Genomic DNA, 19,001 nt, shown 5'->3' with positions numbered 1-19,001 from the left:
AGATGTTTCAGTCTGGACCAAAGTGATGGACTGACCGACATTGCTGTCCCTAGAGTCACACTGCTATAAAAAAGAAAGTTCTCATCACTTTCACTCAAATGCACTGAAGTGCTTTTTCTTCACCTACTCATCACATTTTTCTCTCTCTGTCCCCTTGTCCCTCTCTAACACACAGACACACACTGAAGGACATAAGCATGATTTCCTCTACACCCCCTCCATGCCCTCTGTCTGCCCCTCTCTCGTACTCTCTTGTGTAATCAGCGATGAGCCCATAAACTCATCCATCCGCAGCAACACACCTGCTGCAATCTGTTGACTGTGAGCAGGATCTTTCACCTGTCGCTCGCAGCTAAAAGGAAGGTGTGAGCCAGTCCATTTGGAAATCTACCATTTCTGCCTGATTAGGATTCACTGTGCCCGAATGTGACCCATCAGGATTCGCTGACAGCTTTGAGAGCCATCAAGGCAGACGTGATAAATGTTCAGATGTAGCAGTGATTGTAAATGTCATTTTTTGTCTGGGGATGGTTATTGAACTCCTGCTGCACTTGTGCTCCTCCTTCAAAGGATCAGTTTGGGAAAATGCAACTTTATACTCATTTTAGTTGTCAGGGGGCTGATATTTAGGTTTACATTTTTACTTATTCATTTTTACTTTATAAATCTTTCCTTAATACTGAATAATAAGGCTGCCACTACTGTACTCTGTATATTTTTCTTGTTCTCAACCAATCCCATGAAAAGACTAATACCAACAAGGGGTTAGTCTCAAGTACTCAAGTACTCAAGCAATGATCAGCTCAGGTAACAATTAGCTTGGGCCTAATTCCTACTTAAGATGTTAATTTGTTTAATGGCTCAGTTATTTACTAAAACAGCTGGGCCCTGTAGGTTTAATAAGCATTACATTCACAACAGTAAACAGTGCATTTGTTGAGGACTACTTTCAGTTGTATATTAAAGAAATTACAGTATAGGGAAATAAGCTTATTTGCTTTCTTGCCAAGAGTTAGATAAGACTGATACCACTCTCATGTCTTTAAACCAAATACGAAGCTACAGCAAGCAGCTGCTTAACTTAGCATAGAGACTGGAAACAGAGGGCTTTGGATAAACAGGCAATTTCGTCAATTTATTGTTGGTTTTGGTCTTTTCATGGGATTTGCCGACAAGAAAAATACAGAATATCAACAGTTTTATATCCAAATCTCACAAAAAACACATAGCAGCTGTAGATGAGTACAAACACTATTGAAATTTTGGTGTAATTTCTATAGTTTTTTGGCACTGGCACATTAACCTTTAATTCAAGTCATAGTGTTTGCTTTCCTTTCTTGCTTAACAGTTTTGTTTTAAAATATATATAATATTTTATAATTTAAGATGGAAAAATAACTTTGTTTGAGTCTTGTATTAAACAAAAATGTCAAACATTTGCTGGTGGCAACTTACAAATATCCAGTTCTCTAAATTGAATATTTTCAGATTTGGAGTCAGTTAGTCAGTTGGGTAAACCAAGCTAGTTACATATGCCCAGAGCCCATTATGTATACACAAAGTGTATGTGTGTGTGTCCAGTAAAAATACAAAGTACTATATATATATATATATATATATATATAAAGTAACTATTGGCAGCAAGGATGACTTCTCCAATGGCTACTGCAAGTCCGTGTTGGGTCAACACAAAACTGGTGATGCACAGACTACAGAGAACAGCAAATCACTTTACATCAGTACCTTCAAACTGCTGGGTGAACACATTACCTAGATATACCTGCTGCAGTGATGCTGAAATCAGTAGCAATCTCCATGTAATATTGTCATTTTTCCTCCATAATTGGTAATTACAGCAAACAGATGCAATCCTGTGAACAAACACCATCAGACGCCAGTGATCAGATTTTAAACCTGCTACAGTGTGGCGCTCCATTGGTAATCAATGGAGGCTTAGAGGCTTCTACTGATCGGCATGCAGATGTCCTCATCACATGCCGACGATAATCTAAAGCTGGTAGACATGCAAACACCACAGTGTTCAATGATGCTCATCAACAACACAGGGGTGACCCACTGTGATCAATAGCATGTTGGGCTGCCCCTCGGCTCAGTGGGTTTTACAAAAGCAAAAACAAGAAGAATCCACTTCACAAAAATAAAAAAAAGACATACAAAAGTGAAAAACATTCAGAGAAGTCAAAAAATGAACACTAAAACACAAACAAAATTTAAAAATGAAAGCACAAACATTAAAGTTCCCCTCCAGTCAAAATGTGTTTAGTCTCATTGTTACCTCATGTATGTGCAGTTTGACACTAAAGGCTTTTTTCAAGTGAATCTGCTGAAGGGGGAAAGTTTCTCTATGCTCACTGAAAATCTGAGTTTAAAACATACACCTATGAGCATAATTGGTGACATCACAACTCATTTGTAAGCCAGTCGTGGACCAGTATGCAAATCACACAAGTGTGATGTGGAAACTGGAAGCCTCCAGTGCACATACACTGACGGAAGGACTTTAAGTGAAGTAGGAGACACTTTTTGTGTTAGGCAATTAAGCTTTTCAAAGGAAAAATTATTGTATATTCACAGATTGTGGATTTTTAATGAGGATTTTTTCTGCAGAAAACCCCTTTAAGACAATTATTCCAAGCATCTGAGTATTTTTAAGGGCTTTGCTCGATGTCATCACTCCTCCTTCATACTGACCATTACTAGATCCCCTCCTAATGCACTTACAATGTTAGTGATGGGGGACAAAATCCACAGTCCTTGTTTGAACAAAAATGTAGCATTTCACCTTTCCTGTGCATTTTACCATATGCAGCTGTTTCTTGTTTTGGTACTTGTAGCATTATGGAATTTGAAATATATTTGTGTGCATTAATTTTTGTATGAGTATTTATCTTAAGGTTTTTTTCACTTTTGTACTTTATCGTTAGGGGCCACTGTAGGATTTGGTTTAAAATGAATAAAGCTTTGGATGCCATTACTTACTGATTTGTCTTACTATGAGCAATTTAGTCCTTGATTAACACACATTTTACTGATTAAGTACATTTTTGGTTATTTCACATGAGAGATTTCAGCCCTTTCTGTTAATTCTACCCAGAGTCCTCTGTGGAGGGATGAGGAGCGGTGATAGACGGGACGGGGCTGAGGACCCTTCAGGAGTGTAGTGTTCCATTAGTCAGGCTGTGATGTACTGCTGGTCCTCCTCGACATGCTCACACTCCATTTAAGCCTGTAGAGGAGCATGATGTACCTCTTTATTCAGCTTGTATGTGCGTGTTCATTTGTTCAAACAGTGACAATTGCAAACCAAGCCAAGTAAGAAAATGTGCATTTTACCTTACTTTCACCAGATTTCAAATTTCTTAAAATCTTGGCTTAATTTTCATTTTACTTTTACATTTTTTATCCTCAAACTTCAAGTCATTTTTTATACGTTGTGCATACTTATTTTAGGTCTTTATTCTATTGTATGAACAAGCGCTGTTGATTGTTTTTTTCCTTGATAAAAATGTTTTCAGTCCCCACTGCTGCTAGCAGCTGGAGTCCAGAATCGTCCTTGAACACGACTGACCTCGCACATCTTCATTCTTCACAGGCAGCAAATCACCGAGGACGATCTCCGGCTCAACTGCCCTCCATATAGGAGAGGAAAAAGAAAAATTCTCCTGGGCAAAATATAAACGTCTATTCACTTATTCTCCAAGGGCGGCTTAAGAAGCAGACTTTGTTGGTGCGAGGTGGCTGTTGGCTGCAGTTGGGGATGCAGCACACGCTTTTGTCTTCATGCACACAGCTACCAACATGGTTTTGGGCCTGAGGGAACGAGTCAGAGAATGAATGAGAGAAGAGAGAGAAAAGAGAGAGTGTGTCAGAGACAGTGAAAGGATTAAAAGAGATGATGAAAGTGTGACAGAAGAGATGGATGCTAACTTGGAGGCATGGAGGGAAAGAGAAGGAGACAGAAAAACCAGAGTGAGGATGTTGGAGTCCATGAGAGAAAAAAAAAACCATGGTTACAGTCTTTGTTACTGCATCTCATGATCTCCTATGACATATAAAACCAACACTTCTCAGAGTAATTGTCTTCCACTCACAAGAGCAGCTCACATTGAAGGAACCACAACTAAATTCAGTGAATAAATGAACAGATTTGGTTAGCAGCCAAGCACAGCCAAAGCAGAACAGCAGTGAGGTTTTGTTTACTATTCACCAACATGAGCCACCGCCTCAATTAATTAAGAGCAGTCTGCTAAAAGCAGATCAGATCTGTCTGTTTGGTCGGAGTTCATTCAGCCACTAATCGACTGAGCGTATGCTCTTTTTTACCAGTCTGCTTTACATTCACACAGTTACTCTCATTCACAACTCAGAGCTGCCCAATACAATCTACTTCCACTTACGTGTTTGCAGCCATTACTGAGATGCCCTTAAGCAAGACACTGCACCCAGCTAGGGGCCACTGTCAGCCACTGACTTTCTTGTCATAAGTCTCCTAACGTGTTGCTACAAGGCTAGTTAGCTAATACAGTTCATGCCTACTTATTTCCATACTGTATGTGTTTTTATATCAAAATCACAATTTGAAAGAGAGTGTAACTTTCAAAATGCATGAGTCACAATTTTGTTGTCTTAACAAGGTAAATGAAAGTTTAGTTGGCAACTTATGCCAACCAGCACAGCTGTAGCTGATTACAGCCAAGTCTGTTTAAATTATTGGCTATGATGTTTTTTGCAGTCAAAGAATAATTTCACAAGAAAAAAACCCACCACTCCTTTATTTTGATACTGTTCAAAATGATCAACATCACTACCAATCACAACACATCATTCTCAGACAGGTAACGTCTAGCAAGCTAGTTGTCGAGCAAACAGTAAACATTCTCACAATCTCTCAGTAAAACCTCTAAGTATATCATGTCATCATTTTATCACTTTAAATTCTCTTCATACCCTATCTAAAGCTAACACGACCTTAAGCAGCTAGGTGACCCCATGTAACATTTGCTGAGCCTGTGGCTACTAGTAGTAATTACAGGTTAATGATTAATGCTAAAAAGTAGTGAAACAGCAGGGAGGAGTCCTGAAGTCAATGAACTGAGTAACAACTACACAGCAGTATTTATGAAGTTTGTTAGCATTAGCTAACATTAGCAACTATAAACTACCAGTCAAATTAAACCAAGTAAGGCTAGCAGCAAAAACCCTAATTTTATGGAATTAAGCAATTGTTTCATCATTTATCTTTTCTTTTTAACACCAGTACAGACACAAGATTTATGTCTAATAATCACAATTTAATTTGTGAAAAATTGCACTTAGATGTTTTGCTCTAAACGTTCTGCCCTAAGTATGTGTGTACTTACTTTGAAGAAACCATTCATTTATAGAACTGTATGAACCACATCGCTGTCATAATCACTGTAAAGCTCATCATCCTGGGTTGTAATGCTTTAATGATGCTCTTCAATCCAGGATCAAGGAGAGGGGAAGCTTCTTCCTTTGTAGTGTTCTGGTAGATGGCCAGCAGATGAGCACAGAAGGATAACATGGTTTAAAAGGAGGTATCTGTCTCTGCCTGGCAGACTTGCAGAGAGAAACAGAGACCGAGGCAGCGAGGAAAACCCAGACACACAGAAAAGGGGACAGAGAAAGCCAGACAGTCCAAAAGGAAAAACAAACCCAATTAAAAAAGAAGGTTTTAGAGACCAAAAAGCTAGGCGATAGAAGAGAGGGTTATCGAGACTGACAGAGCAAGAGGAATATGGGGATAAACTAGGCAGACGAAAAGAGAAAATGAGACAAAAAAAAGGGAAAAATAGGACAGACAGATGCAATGAGAGAAAGATGGAAAGGTGAAAAACAAAAAGACAGAAGTCAAATACTGATTGAACAGCAAAACTTAGAACGCAGATGTAGGAATCTGATTTAGAAGACAGAAGGGAGAGAGATGATCGGACCCTCAAAGGTGACAGTGGCCTTGTAACTAGAAGGTCCCTGGTTTAAGGCAGTGACACCCCAACTGGTCTGTACTGGGCAGCTCCCAGTGGCCAGCTGTAAAAGACTAATAATACTGGGCAGCTCTCAGTGTGAACATGTGATACGATGTGAATGTGAAGTAGGGCACTGCTGTATAAAAAAGCAGGAGTGCTGAGCACAACTTTCCTAAAGAATGCTATAGATGTTGAATAACTCCAGCAAACATAGAAATTGGAAAAAGGGACATTTACACAGAAAAGGATGCAAACTGAAAGAGGGATAAGACTATAAAGATGGAGGGAAGGTGTTAAAGCAGAGAGCACCAGATGCAGCCGGAGAGGTGAAAGCTGACTGTTTCCAGCTTGCATCCAGACAAATTAAACTGGCTCCAGTTTGGAAACGATCCAGGAGGAAGCTGAGGTGATAATGAGACAGTCCTCATCTCCTCTGTCCAGACTGCTGCCACTGACCAGCCAGAGGAGGATGGGGGGGGGGGAGATGAGGACAGGAAGGAAGGCTTCAGGGTCAGAATTGTCCAGCCAACATTCAAACAAGCAGGAGGGGAAGCGTCTGGGCAACCAGCTGTGATGGAAAACGCCTGGAGCAAGGAAACCGAGGAGTGCAGCGACATATTGTATTATCTCCTGCGAAATGACCATCCAGGCTTTCCTAGACAGAAGGAGAAGGCGGTTCAAGCCTGTGGCTGTTTCAGTGCTTTTCTCTGGACAATATTCATACTTAAACAGCCTGCTCAGGTTAATTAACAGCCACCCGAGTAAGGTATTGTTTTACATTAGCTCTGGTGCGGAGCTGCATTAAAAGGTGTTCGGATCTGGTGTCTCACATTGTTGTGGAGAGGCAGCAAAGAATATGTGCTGTTAAGAATTAAAAGCATGTTAATGGACCATCCATGGTACATACAACACAGTCTATAGTATTAGATAGAAGTCAAATTCAATTGTGCCATCCCTAACCTAATACAACAATGGGCAATGCTGGAGAAATGATGTTCAAGATCTGATGCAATGAGTGAGCAGATGCAATAATCAGCTTTAAGAAGTAGAAATGTGTAATAGATGATATTGCAGCATATGGGAAAGTTGCACCACATGGTAAACCAGTTTGAACAGATCAAGGAAACAAAACACATTATTTTTTTACTGCTGCATGAGTGGACATTCAGACCAAAAACAACCATGCTTAAAAGTATTTTTATGCAGGGATGATGTAGGTGTTACTTCAGTTTTATTGAACCCTTGTACTAAAATGCATGTACAACCAAACTTCAATGTTCACCCTATTTATTTCTCTCTTTCTTTCTCTCTGGTGGTTTTCGGTTGATGTCAGTGATTATCTTGGAATAGTACATGATGTTGGACTACAGTCAATATCAAGTTCAATTGGTCTAGCCTAATCCGGGATCAGATGATATAAATACTGTAGATACCATGAATAAATTTTTTTTTAAACATTATAATGATGGATATAATGATGGTACGGATGAGTTAACAGACTGATTTGTTTTCATGGCTAAAGTTTCAGGTCAGCATTCAATACCCCACTTTTTTTTTCCATGCCAAAAATGTACAACTATAGTGTTTCCCGAAAATGCGATGTGGTAAAATATTAGAAACAGAGCTGAAATTCCTACGTTTTTATCATTACGGCTGCAGGATTCTGCGGTGGCGAGAGGTCAACAGTGAAGATGGTGGAATTTGAATCAACCCCTGCAAAACTTGGCAAGCAAGCCAAGTTTGATACTACCGTGCTTATGCTCGATTCTGATGCAACAAAACACAAATTTGAACTGAGCTGCTTTCAGTGCCATGGCTTTGTAGTCTAAATTTTAAATAAAAAGAAAGAATAAAAGAATTTACAAAAACTTTACAGGACAATAGAAAAAATGTTGATTGGCTCACCTCAGAAATTCAGTAGAAGGCAAATATCTGCAATCTGACATGGTAATAAACCCCAAATATGACAATACTGAAACTGATGCAACAACCAACAAGACAAAGTTAGAGATACCCGGGAGAGAAACAGCACTGATTTGTCCACCATGCTCATTGTTATCAGACACTGTTATGTTGCAGAGGAGGCGGGGGACTGAGGAGGGGGGCTCAGTTGGTGCACTGCATCTGCAGGCAAGCAGTGTTCATGCTTCACTGGAGAAGCTGGATGACTTCACCATTTCCTCACGTTTTCTTCACTAGGTGCACGCACACCACCACCTACACACATACTCACGCACAGGCATCTAACTCATCTTCCATGTGAGGAAGGTGACTTCACTTTCACATCCATAGTGAGGTAGGATGACTTCATTCCTCTCTCTCTTAACTCTTAATTTCCTCAACTGATTTCTGTATTTGTGCATGAAATTTGTCTTTTTAACAAGTCAAAATACAATTACAATTGATAAATGTTGGTTTTAAATTGGTTTTAATGTTGTATTGATCTCCTAATCTTTGAGGTAAAATGTGTTCCTCTTTTCACCTCATCAGGGTTAGATAAAGAATAGTGTCAAAGGAGCATTCAGAGATTCAGTGTCTTGCTTAGAGACCCTTAAGGAGGGTCACCTCCCAGCTCCTCCATATACAGTATTTTATCCAAGCTACTGTCTCTCAGTCACTGGTGGTATTGCAGTTTTCCTGAAGTATGCATCATCATTTGTGAAACTCTTTCCACATGATATCAATTTGCAATATTTGCAACCAATGCCACAGGCAGGGACTAATATACTGTAAGTCACAGAAAAGGGTCATGTTAAGTCAAATATCACAGTACAGTATATATCAGCCTGACATAAACATTTCTGTAAGTCAGTTGTCAAGGCAACAGCCTACAGATGTAGGGAGTTACAGCATGAAATACCCACAAACACTGCCAAATTCTGAATGCTAGTGTGTTTTATTGTAAGACATTTTCTATTTTTCTCATAATAACTGTACAGTATTGTGTGATAATATGTATACCTGTACGTGGCAAGATACAACACATAAGGTGAATTAGTGAATTATTGTTCTGTGCTCTGACTGTTCCTAAAATAGTTTGGCCCTCATGAGAATGAAGACAATAGTGGACAGAGCTGAGAGAGAATTGGCTGCTGAGTTATTAACTCACCGCTCAGATAAGCAGAGATCATTGTGCTGCTGCCAGCTGCGCTGAGAGGCACATCCCCAACACCTAGCCCACAAGATAAGGGAATTAGAGGGGACAAAGGCGACAGTTTTTGCCCCGTTTGCCAACGTGAGCATATGGGAGCTGTGTTTGTCCCATTCAGGCTGAACTGTTCCACCACTGCACCACCATCACCACCACCAGGCGTAACACACAAAGAGGCACAGCAAGGCATGAATGTAGGAAGCAGTAGGGAAGAGAGGGAGGACAGACAGAACACAGAGAGCTCCTGCCACAATAAGACCTGTCTGTTTCTCTAAGGAGGTGACATTTCAGCCAGCAGTCCCCCGTGAAGCCGAAGCCGTGCACTCACGCGGCGTTTCAGTATCATCAGGGCTGGATTTCACGTTCACCTCACTGCGTATGAGTAAACACAGGAGGATGGGCTCACTCAATTAGACACAAGAACACAAAGTTGAGGGGTAACACTACAAAAGTATTGACAGATCATCAGTAGTTATTTAAAATACACAAATAAAAAAGATCTACAATGTATAATATGCTTTGTACATAAACTGTGGTAATTCTGAATGAATTTTGTGCCACCCAACTTAAATACATGTCTTATAATACAAAGAAACCTGAATATTACCATCACAATCCACATATTTTCCAACAATGGGTTCATTAATGTAATAACATTTGTACTGTATATGTTGCACTAGTGGAGACCTCTAATATCTGGCCATTTATAGCTGATTACACCAGGACAAACATGTCATTTTTCATTTAAGCATCTGACTATTGTTTTAATACATTAAATATAATTGTCAACCTATCCTTTAAACACTATGTAGAGCTGATGGTAACTGCAGAGTTGAATTATGCTCTGCATGTTCGTCACTGCGAGCGGCTCTTTTCACATTTCACAGAGTCGTTTGATCCATTGTTAATATAAAAATAGTGATTGGAGCAGCTTCAGAGCACACAAAACCTGTTAGCCTTCTCATTAGCCATCTTAAGTGAACACTTTTGAGGTAGTAAAACTTCTTTCTCCCTCATGCGAGAGTGACTATTGAATGTTGTAAGGGGTAGTCTACCTTTGAGAACAGAATCCATGAAATTCCTTTCAACCTATTTGTGGAATGTCTGAATTTCTAAAAATTTGCTTTTACATTTGTCATTACCCTTCGACTCTGGTTTCCAGCCCACATTGCATTTGCTGCCGAAATGACCCAGTTTCCCCTCAAGGATCAATAAAGTTCATCTTATCACATCGTGTGAAATTTCTCATCTTGCAAGTATTGCTCTACAATGTCAAATAGCTGGAGGCATTTCGGCAGACGTGATCACATCCCAGTCACTTATACAGTGTCAGTGCGCCCGGTGTTCCTCTACCTCCCTCATAAAAAAACATGAAGCTCTGCATTATTTGACCTCTGCTCCTGCCTGGAGGGGGGACGCCTGCTTGATTTGTTGGACGGTGGGCCGGCCAAGATTCTCCCCAGGCAGACAAAGCAATAAATCGAAGGGGTGACTACGGCTGCGGTGGTGGTGGCGGCGGTATGGGAGACGAGTGAGGAAAAAAAGGGGGGAAAAAAGACAGTCCCTGAAGAATATCAGGGTCGGAGCATCGGAAGAGTGGAGGCACCGTGGAAATGGAAAGAAATCTAGACACTGCAACCTTTCGCTTAGAACACACATATAAATATATCTGTCAAACGGTCCCTTTTGGTTCTGGGTCATGTCTCTGTCTGGGTGTTACTTGCTTCACACTCACCCTGGAGGCCTGATGTCCAATTAGATCCAACAGTGCAGCAGTAAGCAAGCTGCCACTGATGAACTGGAGCTATGGAGAAAAACACAAAGGTCTCATTCTTCCGAGAATACTGTGAAGCAGTTTGTGAATGAAATCTGAACCAAGAGCTGAAAAATTATTTATTGGTTCTGACAAATGTACCACTAAGATTAAATCTTTATTTTTGAGCCTTTATTCATAACAATATCTGTGTTAAATACAAGAATCTGTTATCAATTCAAGCTCAAATTCTATTACAATTAAAACAGAAAATCATTCATAGAGTAGACAGTCACATCATTGACAGGTCATTGTGTACACAACACCTCTGTAGTCCAAAATTCTGCAGTCTCCGACAGCCCACAGGCACAATGCAAGGCTGTGTTCAGTCCTTTAGTGCCTGTGGACTTTTGCAGACGAGGAAATGAGCAGAGATTTTATATGGAGCAGAGGGGTCGAGAGATATACTCGGCAATGTTTCACGAGGGAAAATATCAAGACAGGAACACAGGCTAATTAAAAGGAGGCTTCTGACCCACATCACTGTCGATAATGTCTTGCTGCTTTCAAGTGAGTAACAGGGATGCCTCACAGTAAGAGGCACAAATTTACTTTTATTTCAATTATTTGAAATTAGTGGAATGATCCAGGGATGTCCCTGTAAATCTACCATTTTTCACTGGTATCTCTCTACCCATAGAGCTAAAAGGTTTCAGTTCTACCTAATCACATTCAACAGCAAGTGTGTTTCAATGGAAGTCAGACAGCTACTGTAGATCCACTACTGTGTCACACTGGTAAACATTTGTGTACTTATTGTGGATTTATGGCTGTCACTAGTACCATTCGAACCATTGCCATCAGTAATGTGTTCAAATTCAAAATTCATAGTGTTTACATGCAATTGGCAATATCACTCTGACACATTGTATGCCTTTGCCCTATCAGTAAACCAGGCTGTTGGTGTCCAGTTTAATCATAACATGACACCACCTGAGAAGTATGTGAGAATTTTGGACTCAACACTATAGATGGGAAATTCATTAATGAAGGTGAGATTGAGTACTGATGTTGTCAAATGGAACTATGTTACAGTACTGTACTATACTACAATACACCACAAATGAATGGAACCTTGTTAATTCTGCAGTGTAGTTTATGATTCAGCTACGTGGGTTGCATTTGATTTAATTAGAACAAATTACGTGTTGGGTCTAATTTGTTTGAAGTTCATTTTGAAGTGACAGCACTACCAAGAGATTTTGGAAATATTTAACTCCTACTTTAAGGGTGTCATGTGTATCATATTTGCATCATCAATACATAATAAGTAATCATCAGTTTTGCTACCAAAACTAAAGCTATACTACCTCACTTTGAGCAATATAACAATGTTTTTCAGCAAAACCTTTATCCCCATTTAACAACAGCCAAAGTTAACTGTTGCCAGCCAATCAAAAACTTTGCCTAAATAAAGTAATATAAAATATAAACACAACACAAATTAAGATGCATCTGCAAAAGCATTTGATGCCAGGTTGCCAAGATATAACTTAACACATGTAACCACAATCTAGATAACTTCTATACCTCACAGTAAGGTAAATGCTGATGTTAAACCATAAGTTCCCATAAAATTTATAGAATTTCCATCCACAAAACCATTTTTGCCTTTTCAGTCAATAGTTTTTGCTTTCTTTTCACCTAGGATAATAAACTTTTAGGAAGCCATTTCTCTGTCTTTCATTCCAACAATCTGCCACTGAAAAAGCTTTAAAACTACAAAGGAATATCAGCTCATTTTCTCTTTTTTTATGCCGTATAGAAATCCAGGTGTTTTCTTGTCAAAGCTGACCATACAGACACAAGGTAAAAACGAATTTCAGTGGCTGTGCTCTTGTTGGAGGTCTTCATTACTTAAACTAATTTTATAGTGTTCCTACATTATTCCACTGATGAATTAAGCAATTCATTCCTAGACTAATGCAGACACACATACTGTAGAGCACGTTTAACTGAGCAAAGGGCCTTTGTGTAATTGAAATTGACATATCTCCATTTAAAAAGGTCCACACTTTTATTCCAGCAGATATCATTCATTCACTATTAGCACTGCTGGTGCTCAGAATCATAGCGAGTCATTTAGTAGAATCAGCTGGTCACCAGGAAACAAGAGCCTTGGGTGGTCAACTAAGTGCTCCACATTCAGCCGATACTCTCCCTAAGCATTTGTATTCAAAATGCAGTACGCGTGTTCACTTCCTCCTCCACTGTCCAATAGCTTCATGCATATTGCATGCGCCGGCGTCAGCCCTTTGCTGCAAGGGGGCTCATCCTCTGCCAACAACAAAAGGACCATCAGAACCATCCAGAGAGCAACATGCCCGTAAAGTACATCAAGTGAATACAATGCCTGATGCTGCGCCAGTCACAGAGCAAGGTGCCACTTATTGATTCCAACACAGACCTGCGGTGAGAACATCTCAATTTGTGAACGCTGCTTTAAAAAAAGGACAATGCTGCCTGTCTGGAGAGCTGACCTGGGAATATCTGAAATGAATAGGAATGTTGGAAATGAGGTGCGAAGTACACATGTTAATTTTGTTCATGCATGAGACTTGATTTTATACTGATCTGACCACACAGTGCACATTTTCCAAAGTAGAGATATAAATGTATAGTTTTAGTCATATTTTAAGTCATTTATTTGCTGCTTTAATTTAGTTTTAGTTATCAAAAACAATCAGTCAGTGAAATCATTGAAATTTTTGTCTAATTTTTGTCATGAATTTCTACTTTTCTTGTTTGTCTTGTAAGTATTCTGATTCTGGTTTAACCTGAGATGAAAGCTAAAACATTGAATAACATTAACGCAGTAATCCTGTAGAGAACATCAACTGGGAGAGTTAAATGGCAGACAGCATAGTAATCCTGGACTTTATTCCTACTGATGCAACACGAAAGACAGCAGACTAAAATATTGTTACATCCACATCCCTTGATAATGTTACTTTAGCTTACAATATCTTTTTCTAAATTTTGGTGTGTTAGCCTGCATGTTTGTTTGTGAATTTAGTCTATGAATCTTACTTTCTCTCCTTTCAAGAACCTGTAACATTAGCTAACGTTTCTAGCAAAGACATAATGTTACTGAAATACAAGATGCTGCTTATAGGTGCAACAGGTGAAGTAGCTGAACCAACTTCTGAGAAAGATATTTTGGAGTATCAGAGATTACATTTTTATCAAATAGGCTCTACCAATGTATGACTCATGCAGAATGAATATGACTTAAAAACAGTAATTTAGCTCATTTGTCATTTCACATCTTTCAAATATTTTTTGTTGACAGAAATGAATACATTTTGTCATAGTTTTCATTTGACATTACTTTTTATCATTTTACATTTTCATCCCAAATAAAAGGTTGTAAATTTCTCGTCAATGTTTTCTTCGACATTAACACTGGTAGGATATAACACAAGATCTGTAACCACACATACAGTCCGATGCACCAATGTAAAGAGCATGCATATCTCTACACACATGCACACAATCTAAAGCATACACTTGATTTTTTACTATATGTGTTTTCATTAAATTGCATGCAATAATGACCTAAGCTGTTTGTCAGTATCATCCCCATGATTCCCACCCCATCAAAGCTGCCAAGACATCTCAGGTTTACAAGCTGATTATTGCTACAATCACAGCTGCTCCTAATAAACTCACGTGGTGTAGTAAAAGGAGGCCACGAACAGAGCTTTCACTCAAAGTAAATTCAAATGGAAGCCTCAGACGCAGTACATCTAAACATCGCCTTGTAATCAGTGACAATGAAACTGGCAGAGAAGTGAAACAATTCCTTCCTGACAATTCTAGCATAATGTCAACAGCATGTAAAATGGCAGGAACTAGTCATTTCCAGCTTCATCTCTGAAGTGTTTGTTCTGAAGAAAAAGGTACAGGAAGAAATATAGCACCTAGTAAACTTTCTCACAAAGTAAATCAAAAGGTGGGAAGGGCTGCGGCCTGCTCTGAAGGTGCAAACTCTTCTGCACAGGGCACAGTGTTGAGACAATGATTCAAATAGTGACCTTCCTTCCATTTGTCCCGAACAAACTTGCACATACTCAGTGCAAAGCAATTTTTGGTACTTTTTAGTAAAAAAATTACAAATGTAGCGCTAAAAGATTAGCTCAAGACTTAAAATTTGCTAGACTTTCCTTTACTCAGAATCAACATGACAAAAGGTTGTCCTCTTTCTTTACCAGGTTAGCACTCAAACTTTGACGTGCTGTCAGAGTCATTCTGCCCTTGAAGCATTTACAAGCTCTTTGAACTGCTTTCTGGTCTCATTTTCAAGCACAGTCTTTGCATCGGTGGGAAAAAAACAACAACAAAAATGTAGAAAATAAAGATCAAAGTTGCAGAGATGTGGTTGGTCTCAGAACTGACCACAAGTGGAATACGAGAAGTCACATCGAGGCATGCCAAGTGCTGAAGTCAACCATTCCGGGATGTTGGCAGGAAAATGACCAATTAGAAGGCGAGGAGCCGTCATCGCTCTTCCCGACAACGAATCACACGGAAGAGAGGGGAGGAAGTGAGCGGCTTTGATGGGCAGGTGACGAGAGATTGTTGCCATTACTGGTCAGGAGACTAAACTAGTCGAGGCAGGTCGGACGCAATGTGAACTCTTGACTTCACACACTAAAAACCGCTGTAGTCCCAGATGGAAACAACTCCTATGAAGAGCATCTTAAGGCAGTGGTTCTCAAAGTGGGGTCCAGTGACCCCCATGGGTCCTTTAGGAGGTTTGCAATTTTTCAAGTCTGTCTTAAAACAATGGTCAGACCATAAATTATTGTTCTGGACCATCCTTTTTTAATTGTGTTTTTTTTTTTGTGTGTGTGTGTGTGTGTGTGTGTGTGTGTGTGTTAGCATGAGAAAAATTAAGCCAAAGTAAGTTTAACTTTCACAGTGCCCAATAGCGGAGCATGGCTAGTGTCTCTGATCATGGTTGCTATTCACTCACTGGGATGCTAGCATATTGTGACAGGCTCCATCATCCCCATCACCCTCAATTAGAGGTCTTCACAGGTCCACTTGGTTCCCAGTAACCTACACCCCAGCATCCAAACTGCCATGGGTCCTGGGTCAAGTGTCGGTTATATATATTTGAGGCAATATATCAAATATTGCCTCATGCAATATTTTAAGTGTGTGTCATACTGCTGTCAGTGTTGGCGTTCTCTCTCTATTTAACTTTGTTAAAGTTGACCCATTTGGGATCGGGTCTAATGAGTCTATTTAGGAATTGGTCTGAGTATTTTCAGGTCACTGGTGGTTGAAGTTTCTTTTTTGAAAATTTCTTTATGTACATTGGGTTGGGTAAGAAATTCTGAAGACTTTTACCATAAAAATATAAGAGTTTTAGAAAATGGATGGATGAATAGATTAAAAAGACAATTACATCTGATTGACAAGAGCTGTGACACTGTTTACATAAAAGTTGGTGAACTCTTCAAGTAAAGGCGTGGACTGCCCGTCCACCTCAAGGTGTAATCCACCTCAAGGTGAATAGATGAATAGATTTTACCTCTTAAAAAGTATAAATAATTACGTACTAACCAAGTAGCAAGTAGTAGTAGTCGTTGGTAGCATTCCAACGTTCCAGTCTGTAGCCATGTAGTCTTTGGTGTTCAATCATGCAATTATTTGTCTCATCCAGTCGTGCTGCCTGTAATTCTCATTTTAATGATTTTAACATTTTAAGTAATGATTTTTACTGAATCATCTGGAAGCATCTATGTAGCAGGATAAATACATTTTAATAACTGCCCAAAAATGGCAAACAAATTGAAAAACCATGCAGCGTGCCATGAGTGACAATTTTTCCAAGTTAATCCAGGGTTCAGTGCACAGCCACAATTCAGAATAAGTTTGCTTCACTCTTATGAAGTTCACTCACCTCCAGCTCTCTAAACAATACTTGTGGTTGTCTCTCCAGGATTCAAGATTCAATACTTTATTGTCATCAATAGAGCTTACAGGAATTCGCTTTCAAAATTTCTCCTTTTTTGCATTTTTTCCACAAATTACAGCAGAAATTTGCAGAGAAAACTATTTTAAGTGCATGTCCATGTCTGTTTTGAGACTGTCAAGACTAATTTAAAATCTGTTGTTGTAAACAGTCATAGTGTGGGGTATCTTTCTCAATCTTTGTAGGTTTCCTAACATCTGCTCCCAGTAGTAGCAGTCATAACAATATAAGTTGTTGCAATAAAAACAGTTTTAGCAGAAGTGGTACAAGTAACAGCACTAGTAGTGTTTGTAAGAAAGTCGTAGCAGGGGTAGTACTGTATCCTTCAGTTTCATTGAGGATGAGCATAAGAAAAGAGGCCAGTCCATCAATTACAGAGAAAGCTGGCCTACTTCAGAGAGCCTAAAATACTCAACATACTCTACTATCATTCTGTGCAACCACCTGTCAGAATAGAACCAACCACAACAACATTGTTAACTCTTTCGGAAGCCTTCCCTTTTTACAAAAGGTTACTTAGATGAAGAGAGACACAAAAGAGGTCCATGATGAATGACTGTGGTGCAGTGAGAGTGCAAGCAACCGAGGTTCCCCATACAGGATGTAGAGAGCCACAATAATAAACAGGCAGTGACAGACATGGCAGACAAGATGAATGGATATCCATGAGCAAAATCTCTCAGCACCTCCTAAAGGCAGCACATGAACTTTAAATACATGGCCTGGGATCGTACTGTTAGCAACATAGGGGTAAAGATGAGTCCTACTTTATACTGGCTGCTTACTGAAAAATTTCATCCTCCAGAGGAAACATCTTATTTAGCTTTCTTCTCTGCTGTCTGACAGTGTAAAGGATGGTCTAGGAAGTAGCTGGCTAAGGGAAACTGCTAGCTTTGATTCACAATGTATATTTATTTAGTTTTTCTGGCTGGATTTTGAGAAGAGTTCTCTCCAAGAGTAATATAAAACAAATAGAAGATAAATGCAAGAGACCTTTAAATGTGCAACAGTAGAGTTACTTGAGCTACATCTTACATGTTAAGGAAATTCAATTTATTGCTGTTTTTTGGGACACGGGTTGGACATTGTACAACATAAAGTCACCCAATACAACAGCCCTGCAAGAAATATTAATTTGTGTCGCTTATCATTTGTAGCCACCATAACTGTGTGGCACTAGGGATGGTAATGTTGGTGCACCACTTTGCTCCATAATGACATGTCTTAACAACTATCAAATGGATTACCTGAAATTTTGCACAGACATCCATAGTCCCCAGAGGATGACTCCCAATTATTTTAATGACCCCTGACTTTTCAAATAGTTCCACCATGATGTTCACATTTTTAGTTTTAAGTGAAATCTCTTGACAGCTATTGGATTGCTTGAGATTACTGTGAAATTTAGTACATATCTTTATTGAATGTCCCCAGAGGATGAACCCAAATTATTTTGTTGATCCCCTAACTTTTCATCTAGTGCCAACAGCAGTTTGAAGTACGTCCACATCTACTACATCGACTGGCACAAAATTTGGAACAGGCATTCATGGATTCTAGACAATGTATCCTAGCAACTTTGAATGACCCTAGCACCACCAGCACGTTGACATTGTCGGTGTCTTGAAAACCATTAAATGTATTACTACATTTGGTACAGACACTAATTTTTCCCCTTAAAATGAAATGTAATAACTTTGGTGGTTGAGGCAACATCTCACTTTGTCCAATACTGGGGAAAAAACACCCAGTCTACCAATCAAATATACATTTGGAAACATGCTAAGATGGTGACCAGGGTAAACATTACCTGCTAAACATCAGCATGTTAATGTTAGCATGACAAATACCAATCACTGCCATTTTTACCTTTGCTTCACCATGGCTGCTAGAGATAAAAAATGATTCTTTACAATTAGTATTGCAGTATCTCAAAGAATGGTTGCAGACTCTTAGTATCAACAGGTGCTTACTCAACTCTATGGTCATTTTGGAGGCCACAGTTTGTCTTGTTATACTGGACTGCATTATGTTATGCTCTTT

The 19,001-nt window shown here is 39.3% G+C and overlaps 1 protein-coding gene across 8 annotated transcripts in view; it reads right to left on the bottom strand.

The window, feature by feature from the left end:
• The window catches only part of nav3 (neuron navigator 3), a 420,425-nt gene that overhangs the window by 361,295 nt on the left and 40,129 nt on the right, over nt 1–19,001 (bottom strand). For 3 of the 8 annotated variants that reach the window (XM_042402532.1, XM_042402528.1, XM_042402529.1), the window contains 2 exons: nt 10,895–10,963; nt 9,118–9,180 (listed from right to left, as the gene is read on the bottom strand). The exons of 3 other annotated variants lie outside the window; for them this stretch is intronic. The gene's annotated coding sequence lies outside the window, so the exon portion shown is untranslated. The remainder of the gene's footprint in view (nt 1–9,117; nt 9,181–10,894; nt 10,964–19,001) is intronic. 2 more of the 8 variants (XM_042402530.1, XM_042402531.1) reach the window with 1 other exon arrangement.

This window comes from Thunnus maccoyii, chromosome 23 (assembly GCF_910596095.1).
Source record: "Thunnus maccoyii chromosome 23, fThuMac1.1, whole genome shotgun sequence".
Classification (NCBI taxonomy): Eukaryota; Metazoa; Chordata; class Actinopteri; order Scombriformes; family Scombridae; genus Thunnus; species Thunnus maccoyii.
This window is presented reverse-complemented; position numbering and strand designations above follow the sequence as displayed.